The following is an 18,703-nucleotide window of genomic DNA, read 5'->3' on the forward strand; positions in this document are numbered from 1 at the left end:
TTGCAAAGATTCTTAAATGTTACAGAACGAGATTTTAATTTTTAAAAAAATTAAATACTGCTCTGTGTGTAGTAGTAAACAAAAGGAGACAGGTTATGTTCATTGGTCTGGAAGCTAATTAAGACTGTGTGACCTGCATCCATGCTTAAACTCTCTCATGCTTAAACTGAAAGCGATTAAATAGGGAGGATGGAGTGCCAGTACTCAGGCCTGTGTTTTGATACTATTTTATTTTCTGGTGTTGGTGTAGCCAACATGAGGGAGTTGCACCCCTGAGAAAGAGAAGACCAAATGCAACTTTGTAGTTGGGGAAGTTCTAATGCGCTCCTGGGGCCAAAATATTCTAAACAGTTTACTGTAATTTGAACAGCCTGGCAGCTTGCTCAGCAGTTTCTGTCTTGAGGTCTCTGGTGAGTTGTATTATCCAAATCATCTATATATCTATATATACGTATATATCTATACCTATATCTATCTATCTACCTATCTATCTATCTATCTGTCTGTCTGTCTGTTTGTCTATCTAATCTACTCAGTTACCTCTCCTGCTTGTTTTTTCTCCAGAGGGCTTATGAGGGACATATGTGTGCAACAGATTTGTAAGAAATAGCTTTTTCCACAGTTAAGGGCTTTCTGTGAATGGTTATAAAATGTACCTATGGCAAAAGGCCTTTTCAAGAGCAGAATGAAGACTCAGAGGGAATACTGAAAGGTAGGGAATATAAGCCACAGAGCTAGAAGACAGCAAATCCACAGAAAAGAACTAACATCCATCAGTAAAAAGGCTAGATCCTCGACAAAAACAGTGGAAACTGAGCACCCAAATACCTGATGTTGCTATGCAAATCTGAGTCATACGGGATATACAGGCCCCTAGGGAAAGGAAGCTGGCAGCTAAGCAAGGAAAGCACTGACACTAAGGTATACCATTTCTCCTAATAAGACTGAAGCAGATTGTTTATCCGAAAGTAGAGCAGAAAAACTCCAGTTCTTGAAGTGTCTGACCCAACACAGATACTCTGTCACTTCTGGCTGCCTGCATTTCCATTGTGCAGAAATCACTGATACCAGAATTTTTTAAGGAGAGGCTCTCATCCAATCCAAGTTTCTGTATGCATTAAATTAGAACTTGCTTGTACACATACAAAAGTAAAGCATATGTACAGGTACAGGAAGGATGCAACCTGCTTTGGCTTTTTGTGCTTGTCTGTTCTGGAGCTGCACATGTAATATAAGTCAGTGAACATTTTAGGTGACAACGTAGTCTTTTCTGCAAATTTGGTTTACTATGTCCTATTAAATTGTTATGTACCACATAAAAATAATTGCATTTTTTTTACTGGATACAATGGCTATGTTATATGCTTGAGAAGCACTCAAATCTTTCAGAGCCCTAACTGCAGCACAGAGTGATCTGACTTTGGGTAAGAATCTAGGAACTGTCTTTGTGCAATGTGATGCAGCATCACAGCTATATCTTGAACAGAAACTTACATTCCATTCAAACTAGCAGATGAAAACTGATTACATTTTAAGCCAGCAGTGGGCCGAGAACATTGACTGCAAAGAGAGATGCCATCGCTTGAGTAAGTTCAGATTGGATGCTTTGTATAAAAACATTTTACACATGGCGTAATTAAAGAATAATAATCTAAAGATATAGGAGTTATATTTAAAATGGGACGGGTTTTCAGCCGGATAGCTCAGCATAGTTTGCTCTGAATTTAAAGATTGGGCAAGAGTCAGAATCTCTACATTTTATGAGTGAAAGATGTGTGTTAGAACTCCATTACATAAATCAAAATTGTAAAAAAACACTTCTCCATATCTCCATACTGCTAGATCAAGCTGAGGAAATTCTAAAAAATAAACAGAGGGGAGGAAAGGCATTTTTAAAAGTTAATATCTAGTTACTTTCAGTTTCTCTGAGGCTTGAACAAAGAGCAACAAGCTCTTGGGCTTAAACAGCACATGGAAGGGAAATGCTTGTATCCAAACTACAAAGTCCCTCACTTCACTTAAAATAAACCAATTAAAGCCATAAAAAGCATGTTTTCAAACTGTGTTTTTTTTTTCCCCTGAAGAAGTTCTTATGATTTTAACAAATATATATTTTCATCCTAATTGTGTAACCAGGTATTGAAACAGAGGATCTTACAAAAGTAGCAGTTAAAAAGTTATGTGACATTTTCAGTATAAGGCCGGTTCCTGCTTCTACTGGCTGCAGTGGCATTGCTTCTCTTAGTAAAGATGGTGACTTTTGACATTATGTCAATCCTACGAATAGCACAACTTGATTTAATCTTAACCCTTCTGGATTCATGTGATTCATAGTATCGTGGACTAACTGTTGTTATCTTTAAGCTTTATGCCTTTTCTAAACTATCCTAGAGAGAAATAAAAATAAAAATAATAAAAAATAAATAAAATAATAATAATAATTTTAAAAAAAACAACAACACCTAGAATATCCTTTCACTTGAGGCTCTGGCATAGGGTATAAAGTAAATGAAAGAAAATTGCTACTAAAGAATCTCAGATTTTCCTCCAACTGGAAACCATAGAACAAATAGTTTAGTTCATGGGACAACTGCTTCACATATTTTAAACACCTTGCTGGATCATAGATGTTGTTAATCTATATACGGTCCTCATAAAGCAGACAAATTTCAAGTCACTAAAAATCATTTTTGGATCTATTCCTTTGAGTTATAGCATCGACACCTAGATGAACAGGAACAGACGTGGCTTCCGCTGTGTAGTAAAACCACTGAAAAACAATGCTGCCGTGAGAGAACTGGTTTCCTGGGTAGAATTTATTTGGTTTTCCTTCTACAGTCTTCTAAAGACTTGTAAAGGTATAGTCTTCTAGAGCAGATCATTTACACCACACAAAAAGTCACTACATCTGCAGCTTGTTTCACAGAATTTCTCCTCACATCAAGCAAGCTTTGGAAGTGAATTGATTTGAAGTTGTTTTGTGTAAAGTAGTCGTTAGCATAGTGACTGCTTTTAATATCATAACTTCAATGCGCATAGTAAATAAACTTGTCAAACTATTCTTTTTCTTTCTAAATATCTTTAAATAAAGTCTATATAATGTCTATATATTTTCTATATGCATATCTACTAAAAACATTCAAATGCATTTTTGCATTATGGTGAATGGAATAATCACCAAAAAATATGACAACGTTTTGACATGGAAAAATAAGCTACATTAAAAAATTATCATAACTCTAACTGAAGTTTATATTCTTTTAAAACTAGATCCTTTTCCCTCTTACTCCTTTCCAGTAAAGGAGCAGAAATACACATTCTGAAAAATTGGTTTCCTTTGGTTTGTTTGTTATTTTATTCCTAATGCTTCTCATCTGCCATCTAGTAAAGGTCATAGAAATATTAATGTACTTCCAAAGCAAGAGGACCAAAAAGCTTAGCTTTCAACATAGCTTAGAGTATGGTGATGCAAATTGCAAAAAATCAGTGGCCTGTATCTTCTCACAGAATTATTTAGTAATGAATATACCAAGTGAAAGAGAAATGTCTGTTGGGTAAACAATACACATAAACAACTTCATGGTAGGAAAATAATATAATATAAAAAGGCTGTGGTGATCCTAGCCTGAAATCTTGAAAATGACTGGAGAAAATAAGTACTTACAGAAGAAACAGAAAACAAAAGCCTGTAATAACTGTAAACTTTGTTTTGTTTCACTGTAGATAGAAGCATTTTTTTGTTGTTTAATAAAATACAATTAAAAACAGAAAAACATCATGACCAAGTAGAAAATTTGAGCTGCTTTAAGTAATTGTTTAAGAGATTAAGTGATTTACTTGGAGAAGTTTTGTGGAGCAGAGGAGAAAACAAAGTTTAAGTGGGGTATTGCTGTCTGATTGTGGCTAAAAGTCCCTTGTTGTGGGTCTCAACATCTCTCAGCTTCTTCCATCTTTTCTCTCCGCACAGCAATGTCAGGTTCAAGGACCTTGTTGTATGCTTTAGGACTGCATTTTCCACAATGTGAGAGAATATAAAGCAGTGGTGCAAAATGCGTATCGAGGCATTCTAGATGTGATTGTCCCCAAAATACTCACCTATCCTATCCTGTGAAGCAGGACAGTTGTTTATCAGCTAAAGCACTGCCCCTTTGTACTTAAAAAATTAATTGCTGGTTTTGCAGTAAGGACTGAGGACACTCCTTCCCCTGTGAATACTCCTACTCCTGTTGAATACTGTGAATACTTCTTACCATCTATTGATAATAAGTTAAGACTGCGTCTCATATCTTCTTCAAGTAACAGCAGCTCTGAGGTCAGTCTAAGGCAATGTGTCTCAGCAAAGTCTGAGAAGGAAAATAACCACCCAAATCACCCCTTCATTTATTAAATCTGATTTTCATGATTTTTGTTGGTGGTTTCTCAGAGAAATAGAAACCAGGCCTAAGTGTAGTTGCTTATGGGACCTGACAAAGCCATTGCTGCTGCTGTGTGCATATTACTAAGTCTAGTAATGAGCATATGTATTATATTTATGGCATCTCTATACATATAGGCCCTTAAAGTCAAAGACACCCACTTTGCAGTGACCCATGGCCCTCTCTCTGCTACCATTAAAAAGATAATCAGGTTCTATCTCTAAATAAAAGGTATTGTACACCTCCCTGTTGTCATTCTGCATGAAACAATTCTGCATGTGTAAATGGTATGTAAACTCATTAATTTTGAATTTTGCCATGTATTCCTTCAGCATTCTCACAATTGGAATACAAAATTAAATTTCCAAGACTTTCTAATAAAGGTCTGAAATACACAAGTAGCAGTAAGAAGAAATTCAATGGAACTATTCACATGAATAAAATTACATTTGTGTTTCTCCTGCCTTTGATGTGGCCTTTGATTCAAGAAATTATCCCTATATAACAAAGTACTTACAGACAAAGCAGAGCACAAAAACTTTGCTGGTTCTGTTTTAAAACAACATACACCTTGCTGAATCCTCTGGTATAAACCTCTTCGTTTATGTCAATGACCACTGAAAAAACTATAGATCAGTTCAGCTCACTTAACACCACTTAAACTAGTTAACCGTTTTGTTGCTGACAGGAAATCTAATAAAATGCACATGTAGTAGTTACGCACAGATGTGCCTATTAAATCTGGACATTTTGTTCAACAAGAACTTCTGAGTATGGTTCATGTCCAATATATTCTGCACAGAGTGAAAGTAAAGTTCTCGAGTGATAAAATTGTTTGCAGCTTTCTATCATGTTCAGTTCATCAGTCCATTCAGGATAAAAAGCCTACCCAAAATAGGAAAGAAGTCTAGCCTAGTCAACCAGACACAGACCTAATAGGGCTTTCCAATTTACCTACATCACGCTCTCAGTTCTTTACACTCATCTTCCCTTTACACACACACAGTTTTTACTATGGGGATTTGTAAAGAACTAAGAAAATAGAGGGAGAGGTATAGACAAGACCTAAGTGATCGTACATTTATTCTCTATTGAAATTAAAATTGAACTAATTTATTTTCTTGCAGGCTACACATTCTTCCCACTATTTCTCTGTTTTTCTAATTCCAGCGCTAACCTGAAGGGCTGTTCATATGAAATCTCAAAGAGCTTTGTACACTTATTTCCATTTTTCTATTTTTTTTATTTTTGCTGACAGCCTTGTGTGGGACAATTAAATAATTTGGGTAAGCAGTCACCCCAATCAAAATATTTTCCAGTTAATTAGCAGATCAGATATCAGTGAAAAAAGCATATAATTGTATTATCCACCATCAGTTTGACACAGTAAATACGCTAGTATGTACACTTCTCAATAATGACACAGGCTGTAAATCTGACTAATTTATACTTAAAATAATTACAGAATAAAGGAGAAATGACTGGAATGACTGAAGATTTCTTAAAAGGCAAGTCACATCATGAATGCAAGTAATTAAAAAGAAAAGTCTTAATTAAAGCCTTGATAAAGCTGCCTAAATACAAGGTAACTTGAAGTAAACTATTTACTTTGTTGGTAAACTGGACAAGTGCCAAGAAAAACAAAACAAAACAAAACAAAAAAGCAAAATTGTCCACTGACTTCAGTGTTATGTAGATCAGGGTGCAGCTTCGTAATGGCTAAGAATTAGGCGCATGGAGGAGCATATATACCTAACGCAGAAGTCAGGTGGGATGTAATTATTCAAATCAAAAACTGGGATTAACTTTCCTCCCCACAATACACACCAGTCTGCACAACTGACAGTGCATCCTGAAGTTGACTCTTTGGCCTGCAAGTTCCTTAGACACTGAGGCTGTCCCCATCCTGTTGAATTAAAACATATCAAGGATCGCTTGACGGCACTTGGGCCAAGGGTCAAGGAAAAGCAAAACTCCTTACTGTTACCTCTAGAAGACTCCAAAACAAGGAGACCACATGTAAGAGGAATCTATGACTCTTTTCAATTTCCAAATTTATGCCTGAGATGTTTTTGGTTGGATGGAGGGGGACACTGTTGGGCATGAACTGAAAATATGCCAGCGACTATGCTAAACATTTAGCTGGACCAGCTGTACAGCCAGGAACATTCCCCAACAGTGTTTTGTTTGCTTATGCAGACGTAACTAGAGAAATTTGCCTCAGAGATTGCACATAATTAGATAGAAAAGATACAGTACCTACATAAACAAACAAACAAACAAAAGATAGAAAAAGATAGAAAGATACAGTACATACATAATCCAGATCAAGTTCCAGAAACCAATAAGAACAGTAAAGAAACGGTTGCCCAAAACAGCCTGTCCTCTGGGAAATTAGGGTATGTCCTCAGGAAGAAGAAAGATTGGGTAGGATTCACAACTGGGAATGAGAGGGCCATAAACCTCAGAAAATAATAATGTAGTCATAGAAAACTGTAGTTTGGAGTGGGGGTCTGGAGATCATCTATACAATCCCTTGTGCAAAATGAGGCCAATAGTAAAGGAAAAGCTAGTTGCTCAGAACCTTGCACAGCTGTAGTTTGAAAAATCTCCAGGAATGAAATTTCCACAACCTCTATGGGCAACGTCTTCCAATTCTTCCTAACTCCTCCTGTGAACTCCTTCTCCTTGTACTTTGTTGTAGTTTGTGACTATCACCTGTTGTCCCTTGGCTTTGCACCTCACAGAAAAGTCTGCCGCTGGCTCTTCTATAACCTTTCTTTGGTTGGTTGAAGACTGCAGTTACACCCTCTCTTCTGATTCATTTTCTTCAAGCTGAATTAAACCAGGTTCTTAGTCCTCAGATGATGTGCTCCAGGCCCCCAAACACCTCTGTGGCCCTCCTCTGGATCTTCTCCTGTTTGTTGTTAGTAGCCTCCTGTATCCTCAGGTAGCTTATGGTTTGTCCTACTGAATCCTTCTAGCCAGGAGACTAACAAAATTTCCTACCACATAAGGTGGAGGTGGGAAAGAGGGAGGGAAGAGGGAAAAGTTGCTTCCCCAGGTTGTTTTTAATTGGAAAGTCTCTTGTTGTATTCTTTTGTCTTAAAGGCTACACTCCTTGGTAAACAACAGGGTTTTATTCAGACATGTATGTGTATATATCTATACATATATACACACATATATGTGTGCTTGTGTGTGTTTATATATATGTATATATATGTGTGTGTATCTCCTACTGACTTGGTTAAAGTGGCTACACACTATAAGATGGGTTACCTCAAAATTTGACCCTGAAACTTAAGGCACTTGCACTCTTTTTTTCTGATTTGGCCCAGAGTGCTCATTATAAGAGAAATTATTTACATACTCATCTTCGTACTGCCCCAGGAGCAATACGTTCTTCACAACCCTAAACCCCTCTCCGGAGAGGCAGTTCTGTTGCATGGTTGCTATTTTTCAGCCCATGACAGAGTATCAGTTGACTTGCAACAACTAACCTACATCCATACACCACTCACTGGCAATGTGCCATGAATTTCCTTCATATCAGCTGCACCTCAACCTGATTTATCTTTGAAAGGGGTTAATGAAATGCAGTGCTACAGTCCAGCTTTATTAAACAAACAAAAAACAAAACAAAACAAAAAAGGAAATGAACAAAAGAAAAAACAAGCAAACAAACAAAAAGCAACAAGAAAAACCACCCCAAATCTAGAGTAATGAATAGCAGAGAAAAAGAATCTCATGTGACAGAGACAGGCTTCTGTCATATCTGTGAAACTTTCCCAGGAAGAAAATCCTGTCAACTTTCAAAAGTTCCTCATCTATCCAGACATTTCAGTTAGAGCTGTGTTTTTGTGTATAATAAATTGCTTCTAGTTGGCTGAAAATCATTTTTTAGCTCTTATCTCTGTGATCAGTTACCTCTGCTGTTCTTTAATGGCCTTCACCTCATTATGCAACTAGTCATTAAAAGCTTAGTATCCAGTACAATGGTAGCTTATGTAAAGTGATCTATGAGAGCTTTATATAGGCTTACCAGCCGCAGCCTTAATTTTACTCATTCGTCTTAATTTTTTGTAATCATTTTTTGTAAAGAGGGTATAATGTCAGGCATGCTTCCCTGCTACTGACAGATCCAATCTAGCAGATAATTACCATAAGGAAATTGATGCTTTAGTGTGCAGGGGAGAATTTAATTTACTCAGACATCCTACAGTACAATGCATTCCAAAAGATATGAGGATTTAAGTTTTTAAGAAATTAAATTTCACTATTTAACATGATTACTTATGTTGAACATCATTAACTAGCTTTTTTTTTAACTGTTTGATATAATTACAAGAACAGTTATTTGGTCTAAAATCCAAAGTCATCTTTAAATAAGGGTTAAGGATCCATGAAGTATAAAAAAGAGGGTTGCGTTCTTTCTCTCCCCCTCTCCAACACCAGCCTTCCAGTAACAGCATTAAAAAATCTATAGAGATTAACTGAGCCAATGCTTGAACTATAAAGCTTTTTCCAATGATGTTTTAATAGATCCTTTGTTATCAGCCTATTCCACTTCACCTCCATTGGTCAGGAAAGCTTCTTTAGTCCTATTCACAAACACAAATTGCTTAGAACATTTCAAAAATGATAGAACCATGAAGGAGTTGCTGAGATCCCAATTAAGCAAGATGAGTAACTTAGGTTTAATTTGTGTCATTTAATTACTTCCAGAGAAATCCAGGTGATTTAGCGTTAGATTAATTCATTTAATCTCTATAAAACTGTTTACTCTCCATGAGAAAACCTTCCTTCTAACCTACAGAATATATGTCTTGAAAGCAGGTAGCATAGAGCACAACAAAGAAGGCCCAAAAGGTTGAGTCTTTTGAAAAACAAAATTTTAAAGTCCTGAAAAGCCTTCTTCTATGAAGTCTAGCAGCTTTGCCTTGATAGCTGAACTTGCTCTTTGATACTTCAGCCAGAAAATTAAAGCAATTGAATTTTGCAAGCCTGCTCCTTTTTCTTCTTCTCTGAAGTTTTGCTAAACATTTTAATACATTTTTTTTCCTTTTTTCCATTTGTTATCAGTTTGTACAGACAGAGAACACAAAATACAAAACTGTCAGGTGTTTGACAAGTACCTGCAAGTTGCATGATCTGTTACAAGAATTTAACTACCATCTGTGGCTACCAAATCCTCATAATTGTTGCACAAACAGAGCTAATACCGATTTAAAATATTTTTATGTATATTTTCATGTAATATTATGTAATATTTTTATGTAATATTTTTAAATATATTTAAAATATATTTTCCATTCTGGATTCAAGTGCTCTCTCAAAGGATAGGAGGCCCTCAACACATGGTATTTTAGATTTGATGCTGGTCAGAATCTTGACTGACACACCAAGAGCAGCACTGTCAGCATCAGAGTCTTTGCTTTAGTCTCCAACTGGATAAAGCCCATAGACTGGATAAAGCCCATGGACTCCTGATCACAACTAGTCGGACTACAAAGTTTTTCTAGGTGGCCCACAGAGGACTTCTGATCTGGCAGTGTTTTCTCTTATTCTTTATTATTTAAATAAATAAAAATATAAAATATATATGTAAAAAAAAATATTTACTTCAGTAGGGATAGAGTAAGTCCAGCAGTTGGTGCCCCGGATAATCAACTCTAAAATAGCTTCTGTCCTTTCTTAAAACAGCTTTGTCAGAGGTGCACTTTTCATATCTGCAGAAGAGAAGGTAAGAAACTGTAAATAGGAGGAGGGAATTATATGACTCAGTATTATTTCTAAAAAAAGGGTAAAGCCATGCCATATCATAATGTCAGCAATGACATCAGTGCTCGCTTCGAAGTAGTCGTTTTTTAGAACTGCATTATAAGAATGCCCCAGAATGTAGAAAAGGGCCAGTAAATAACAGCGGAAGCACAGAGTGTGTGAAGCTGTGCTCTTACATGGTCTGAAGGGACTGCACATCACTTGAGTCAACATCCCTCACAGGTCACAGCTTACCATAAGGGGACAATGAACCAAGAAAGAGAAGGAAAGAGGAAGGGTGCATGGCTATAACAGACACTGCATGCTGCAATGCTTTCCTTAGGTTCTTTCCTTTCAAAGTAAGTAGGTCCATTTACACTGGAAAGTATTTTCTCCTCAGCTCTGGAGTCCCCAGCACAAGAAGGACATTGACCTCCATTAACCTCTTTGAGCAGATCCAGAGGAGGGCCACAAAAATGAGCAGAGGGCTGGAGCACCTGTCTTGTGAAAAAAAGGTTGAGAGAGTTGGAGATCTTCAGTGTGGAGAAGAGAAGGCTCCGGGGAGACTTTGTTGCAGCCTTCAAATGCAAAGATGACTTATAAGAAAGACAGAAAGACTTTTTTACCAGGGTGATAGGACAAGGGCCAAATGTTGTAAGCTGAAAGAGGGTAGATTTAGATTGGATATAAGGAAAAAATTTTCATGATGACAGTGGTGAGGCACTGGCACAGGTTTCACAGAGAAGGTGTGGATGCCCCATCCCTGGAGGTGTTCAAGGCCAGGCTGGATGGGGCTTCACTTTCCGAAGCTTGCCAAAAGTCCAGTACCTTGCACAAAAATCCCTTGCTCTGAGGAGAGATCCTACCTAATAACTAAGTCTAACACTGAGTTTGGCTTGTCTGTACTTCAGAAGGGGGCCTTAGCAGCTGAAGGAGTTTAGTGACTGGGGGAGGTACATTTATGATCTGTGCAAGTACACCAAGGCTTCTCTACCACAGGTGTTTGCAGCTTTTTAAAAAAATCCCAGTTCTAAAACTTTCAAAATAAGTAGGAAGAAAATTATAAAATTCAACAGGCTCTAAATCAGTAGTCATAACCGTACTTTCTGAATCATGTTCCACCTTAGACAGTCTGGACATAAATTTGCCTAGCCCATGACATCCTAGCTGTGCCTTTGCTGGGCATTGCCCCCTCTCAAACCTGTAATTCATCCTAGGCACTTAATAAACTTGTGTATAAAGTATCTATATGGAACACGGTGCATATTTATACATAATAACACTCATTTTAACTACATATGTATAAGCATATATATCATATATACAATATAAAATATAGATACTTAATACAATAAATACATAAAAGTATATAACTACAGACACTCGTTTCAGTTGTTTACTAAAGCCTGCTCAGAGGTATGTTACTGTCAAATCTAAACCAGTAACCTTGGAACATAGGAAATATTCTGCTCTTTTATGAGACCTCCTTTTATGATGATTTTTTTTATCTTACACCAACCCCATAGCTGTGAAAAAAAAAAAGTGAGTTCTTTTTTATTCTTTTTTTTTTTTTTTTTTAACACAGAGAAATGTGTTTTCCTTTCCCCTTATACTCAGAAGACAGTTTTACCACACATTTCCAAAAAGTTGAAGCTTCATATAGAGGCCAGGTGTGGAAATTTTTAACCTGAATGGTAAAAGTTTAAGAGAGTGGTTTAGGTGGGTGACTGACTGAGAAGAGTGGGTTAGGATGGAAATTATTACGCAACATTAACAGAGACATGTAGGGGGATACCACTGAAGTAATAGACGGATTTATTAATGAGAATATGTAACGGAGTATGCCATACCCTTTTAGCAGCTAACAAAAACTCTAACTTTGACTGAATAGTAATCACAGGTCATTTTTTAACCTGGTGAGTGCCCTTGCCTTCTTTCTTCTCTTTTCTTTCTTTTCTTTCATTTCTTTCTTTTCTTTTGTTTCTTTCTTTTCTTTCTCTCTCTTTCTTTCTTCCTTTCTTTTTCTTTCCTTCTTCACTTCTCTCTTCCTGAAGGTGCAAGTAGTTCAATGTTCCTTTTTTTCAGTAAGAGAAGGAAAGCCCACATCCCCTGCACAGGGCACAGGTCCTGGGAGAACCAGGACAGGAGATGGCATTGTCCTGGGACAGTCTGGGTCTCATCTCACTGCCTGAGGCTTTGAGATACTGGTGTTCAGGTTATCATGCATGAAACAATCAAATAAAGTAAAAAACAGCAACCTTTTTGCCACTATGCCATCAGAACACCACAAAAAAATAGGGGGAAACAGTAAATGAAAATAAGAGATTAGCCTAAGGCTTCTCCTGGGTTTAACTGGTTGTGAACAAAAACTGTTGTCACACCCCTGGAGAAAGTGATGTGAAGGTCATCCTTCCCCAGAGAGGGCTAGACATATTTTGACTGTGAGCATTTGAAAGACCATAGTCCAGGATGCTGTCTACTTAGAGCCACGTGAGGGAGATGGTATCACTGCACACCACCAGCAGCCAGGGGACATCCAGAGAAAGCTCTATTTCAGGTGGACCATGGGTTTGAAAGGCAGATTTGGAAACTGTAAGAGAGTTGTCTCCTGCTCAGGGGAAAGGGCAAATAGCTTGTGATCTTGGTTTTGAACAAGGCAGCAAACGTGCTGGCTGTAGGATGAGCTGCCTCCCTCTGGGGCATTAGCAAACCTTCCTCCAGCAGTTCCACCAGGCTGCAGCCATACACCTCACCCAGCCCCACGGAGGTGTCAGGGCCGAGGGCACTGCTGTGTCAGTGGCATTTCAACCAGAGACACCACACAACCACTCCTGCCATGGCGGTGGGGTGGGGGGGGGAAGGTGGCATTTGGCAGTGCTTGCAAACCCCTTGCTTACATTCACCCCTTGGGGCAGTCTCTGTAAAATGGTGTCTGCGCACTGAGAGCACTAATGGGGCCTCCTAAACACCTCAGTTTTAGGCAAAGGAAAGAGACAGGGAAGGGAAGGTTTTCTTCTCTGCAGCTTTCTTTCTTTTTTGACCTATGAATCATAGAGGATGACCATAATTTTTATTTACTTCAGCCAAATTCCACCTTTGAGACTTTGGAAAGAAGACAAAAATTGAGAACCGCCTCGGGGGTCCCCTCGTTCCTGCATGTTGTCTTGTCACCAAGTCAGGTCGAGGGCACAGCACAGGGAGAGGCAGCCCTGGCCTAGGTCTGTGCCTAGCTGCCAGGTCTGTGTCGAGGGATCAGGGGGCTGGGACTTGGCCTGGGGCCTCCTCCTTCCCAGCTGGGCAAAGCAGGGCATGGTATGGGTGCAGCAAGTAAGGCCCTGCAGGTCTGGCTCAGGTGCAAGCAGAGAGAGGGTGGAGGGCTTCTTCCACCAGGTAAACACTGCAGATGGCACAGATTTTCATGCTCTCTGAATGTATGTGTTTTATATTGTTTTAAGTATCAGCCTGTAAAAATCTTGCTTAAAAGTTAATATTAAGTTAGTCCTGGAAAAAAAAAATAAAAAATTAGCCTATAACAGATTTATCCTTAAGGCTTTCTCTAAGTTAAATTCGTATTTCGATTCTGTTTTTCGTGTCATTAAGTAAATGAATTTGCAGTTTTTAGTTTAATAATTGTTTTATTATAGCTGAGGCTGTCTAGAATGATAGAGGATGAGATTTTTTTTTATTTTTATTTTTTAAATTCCTCCCAGAAGTTCAACTGGGAAATCCGAATTTCTTCCCAGAGCCTTCTGCTGTCAGTATTTCAGCAGTGATGGTGCTGGAGAAGCACAGGATAACACAGGATAAGCACAGTGGTCCTTTTCCGAAACAATTGCAGTCACTGGCCCTAACTCCACAAATAATTATACATATGCTAAGCTTCACCACATTAGATGTTTCTGTTAATTGTGATAATGTTACTCACTGGGAACCATTGCTGCTTTCCTCCATGACATTATCAGCACAGCCAGGCTGACAAGCCTTCTCATGCCCCACAGTTGCTCCAGGAAAACCCTCAGAGGGGGGGAATTCGGCCATGCCCAACATTTGACATGGCCTTCCTCCCCAATTTGTAATTAATTGTCTGCAAATTCCCTACTCCAGGAAGAAGCAGTAAGGGAAGATCAAGGTTTGGGGCAGGACAGGAAATGAGCATGCTGACATTGTGGGAGAGATTGTAACCAAAACTGGGGACCTTGACAACTTTGAGAAAGATGCAGATGCGGTTGGAAAGTATAATGACTGGAGGAAGAAGTGGAGATGAGGATAAAAGGGCTGGTGACAGCAGTGGAACGGTAAAGGAAGGGGATGTAAAGGTGCTTGTGAGTTAAGGGACAGAGCGCAAACGTACCTTCCTCAAAGAGGAACAAGTGTCTGGGTGTATAAATGGGTAGGAGAAGATGGGTGTATGGGGGTATAAGGTATAAGTTTTATTCTGCTAAGGTCAAAGACAAAAATTCCATGGTTTTATCAGTAGATGATCTTGGAATTGCAGGGGGGAAAAAAAAAAAAAGAAAATGTACTTAGAAACTTTGCTACTACTGAATACGTTGATAATCAATGAGTGCAGAGCTGGGTAAATACTAACCACCTGAAAATCCCACATATGTTATCTAGAGAAAACTACCAAAAAAATGGAGGGGAGAAAAAAAAAATCACTAAGCTATCTGAAATGTAATGCAGCTAGGCACAGAAACTGGTCTGAGAGTTTGGTTTCTTTTTGTCTTTGGATATTAGTCTCAAGAAGTGGAGGAAAGGAATATCTAGGAACTAAAACTAAAGAAGACTGCTTCCGTCCCAGTAGCCACCATACTCTTTGGTATGAACACCTATAGTAAACTGTATGCATAGTGTTTTGAACTCCAGCAGACGATACAAGCAGTGGGTTATTTGATTACTGCCTTGCTATTTTTAAGCTGTGTAGGTAGGTGCTGGAAAAAGAATTGCTCAGATGAAGTGTATGACTAATACTTTGATGTAATGTAGGCTTACATTGTTGTGGCCTAAAGCCTTACCTCATCCAAAGACATGATCAAGATCAGGCTGAAAAAAAGTTCCTGAAGAGAGAGATGCCTGTCCTTATTTAGCATTCTGATGTCTGGTTATATATTCTGGTTTATTTAAGTTAGGACTTGATCTAATTGTGATGTGGCCAACCAATAGAAAGGCTGTTGCTGCTTTTATTGGGCTTGGAACAGGCCCATTCACTAGCATGCAAGTCTGCACTGAAATTGGAGCCAAAGGTATAATATCATGCTATGACACCAATTGATAAGGAAGACTGCCCAATTAGTTTCTCACTAAAGTTACTGAATTCAAGCAGTGAAATCACTGGAGCAGTCATTCTGTTGCAAGCTGTGCAAATAAGTGCAGTCGTTTGATACTGGGAAAGGAAAAAAAAATCAAGCAAGTGATTGATAGTTAGATGTTAGGTAACAGAGAACTTCTTGGAATAGTTCTTCCATGGAAAACTCAGTTATTTTTTGAAGTTAGTATGCCTTCATAGCTAAATAAATTCAAGGGAAAAGATACCAAATGTGCTAAAATCTCCTTGCTTTCTATTTATCCTACTACTCTTCGGAAGAGGAAGAAAGTGAATATGAATATGTGAGTGAATTGTCATACTGAAATTTGATGTCCTAGTGATCTTAGATGTCTTTTATTTTCAAAGAAATGCCCTGCAAGTAAAGATGTTAAAGTGAAACATTGTCTTCTGTTTGCAGATATCTAAAAGCACACAGAAAGGTTTCTCGTGTGAACTCAAGCAGATAGCTTAGAGCTTGACAAGAAGGATCATGTCAATGAATGTATATTGAGTAGCCATTGACATCTCTCTCTTTAGTCCACCAGTATTTCCCTAGCCCATTGAAAATGAAGCATGTGATTAAGACAGCTTTTGATGCAAATAAGAGACTGATCATTAAGGGACTTTAACCTGGGAAGTGGAATCTAGTCCTCACAGGTAGAAGAAAAGTTTTATGTTCTGGCAGAGTCCTGTAAGTATTTAGTTAGCAAGAAGGTCGCTCAAATTCTGCAGAGAAGCTTCACTAAGACCCCTGATTTGGAGCTAGGGAGTGCACTCTAGAGGGCAGGGAAGGGGGTTGGCCAAGAGAGTGGTTTCTCCTTGTAGGTAAAATGCCTTACGCTCTCCTACCTTGAGGTTGTAGCTGAACTCCCCTCCTTGGCAGTTTTTACGTGTTCTAGACAGCTTCTGCTTTCTGTGGAGTCCTGTGCAAAAGCACCTTATTTCTCTGCATGAATGGTGTAGTGATTTTGGGTGGTTAAGTCAGAACAGTAAACTCTGCTAGACTGAAATATGAACATTGCAGCACCATTGTTCTGTAATTCTGTCGGTTCATCTGTGTGTCCTAATTCTCCATCTGGTGATAGAAGTACTTCCTGGTATTGGATATTTTTTGCAGAGATCCTAATTCCTTCCTGGGGGCTTGCAAACCAAAACTAGACTACAGATGTTGGATAAATGTCCTAGATAGTGACTCATTTCAGTTGGGTACACAATAAGGAGTAGCATGAAATTTTAAAGATCAGTCATTTGTGTCTAGTAATGAATACATCTAGTTTCAAGATTACTGACATAAGGGCATCTGTGTTTCATTCTAGAGCAGAGAGAATCAAAGTAATATAAAAGAACAAGAGAAAAAAAAATATATATTTAGCAGTAACTCATTTCTCTTAATTTGACTACGAAAAAATTACATATTTATGCAAAGCACAAATACCCAGGGCCACCCAGCTTCACTACTGACCTAAACAGCTGGGGCTTCCCATGAAGCTGTTTTGATATGCACTTTGCCTTCCCGTATGATCCATTCTTGTCTTGATCCATCCCATGTGATCAAGCTGGTTTGCATCCCTCTGCACCAGAGTGCCAAAGAAAGCCCAAAATCTTTACATCAGAGGAGACTTAGGTTGCAGTGGATCAGCCAGGGAAAGCAGGCTGGGAAGTACTGTGTAGAGTAGGTTTCTTCCTACTAGTAGAGTGAGTCAAGCCTGGTGCAAGCTGAATGGACCCTGTGCACGGCACTTGGGATGCGCTGTGCATGACTACAGCCCTAGCTGTCCCTTGATTCAGTCACCCAGAACCAACAAAACCAAGTCAGCATGAGCTTCATTTGACATGGGCTGTACAGCTCTGCCTCGAGTGCCAGAGGCAGCCAAAGGAAGCCTGTGCTGGAGTCCAGCCATTGTTGCTGCACTGCTGAGCTGAAGGTGCTTTGGTTGGCTCAGCCCATGCTAGAGGGCTGTGTCTCCACCTGCAAATGCTAACATACCCTGTGAGTTGTTAGAAGGGCTGATGAGCCCCCGTATAACAGCAGATCTGGCTTACTGTCAGTCATTCCTCCTAGGCATACTCTAGCGTGATCAGACCCAAGTCCAGAGCCCGTATTACAGAATGTCAGCTGAGTTGGAAACATACTGCTGTATCAGAATGAGGTGTGCTTATTATATATTTGTTTTATCTCTGAGATCTGACTTCTTTTTGTCGTAATGCTTGTTCTGGGTAAATCACATGAATAGAAGCTCTTGATGATGAATTTTCCTAGTCCTATTTCTAGTTTTTAAATACAAATTACCTCAAACTGCCTCTCTTTTTAAGATAACTAGACACAAGTTTGGAGTTGATAGTGAGTAGTGTAGTGTTTTGTCTCTATATATATTGAAAAGGAGAGAATTAATGAGGAAAGGCATAGTTAAGAGGTTCCTAGGACATTTATCTGAACCCTGTCTACATTTTGATAGCAGAAATCTTTCAAAATCCTGCTACTTACTGAGATTCTCACTACTTCCTTCTTTCAGACAGCCTGATATATTTCTAGAAAAATCTTTCCCACCATATTTTTCACATATACTTCCTATTCCAAACCACGAAGAATGCAGCACAGATTACTTCTTGATAAATTTGTGTACAGGAAAGCTCTTTGGCCTTTCTTTTCAGGGAAATCCCTGCCTTTGTTAAAAAGCAAATGCTCTTCGAGCAGATAGGCATTTACACTTTCAGGATACCATTGACACTTTATCTAATAACTCCAGAAAGTGACGAGGTACACATAAATGTTAGTGTTAAACTTTCAAATTTTTAATATATGAGTGGCAGGCTGTTCTGTCAGTGAAAATTTGAGTGTGTTTTTTTTTCCCTTCCACAAACCAATAAAACTGCATTTTATGTAATCAAGTTTGATTATTATTATTTTACATCATGTAGATAAGTATTATTGATAAGCAGAAGTAGAACTGAACAAAGAAAAAGATTCATCTTGGTACTCAGTGTACTTGATCTTAATCTAGCAGATTCAAACCCTGCAATCAAACTTTTGTCTTTGGTTAGATTTACATTTCATCCAGTATCCAGTATTTAAAGAAGGCTTTGTTGAACGTAAATATTGTATATACACTTGTTATAACTACCATAAATACTACTACTAGAGTAGTAGTACACTATAGTAACTACTATAGATGAAGTTTCACAGCATTTCAGTTTGTGTACAACAATACATTTGTTGACT

Source organism: Anser brachyrhynchus (genome assembly GCF_964034855.1).
Source record: "Anser brachyrhynchus genome assembly, chromosome: 2".
NCBI lineage: Eukaryota > Metazoa > Chordata > Aves > Anseriformes > Anatidae > Anser > Anser brachyrhynchus.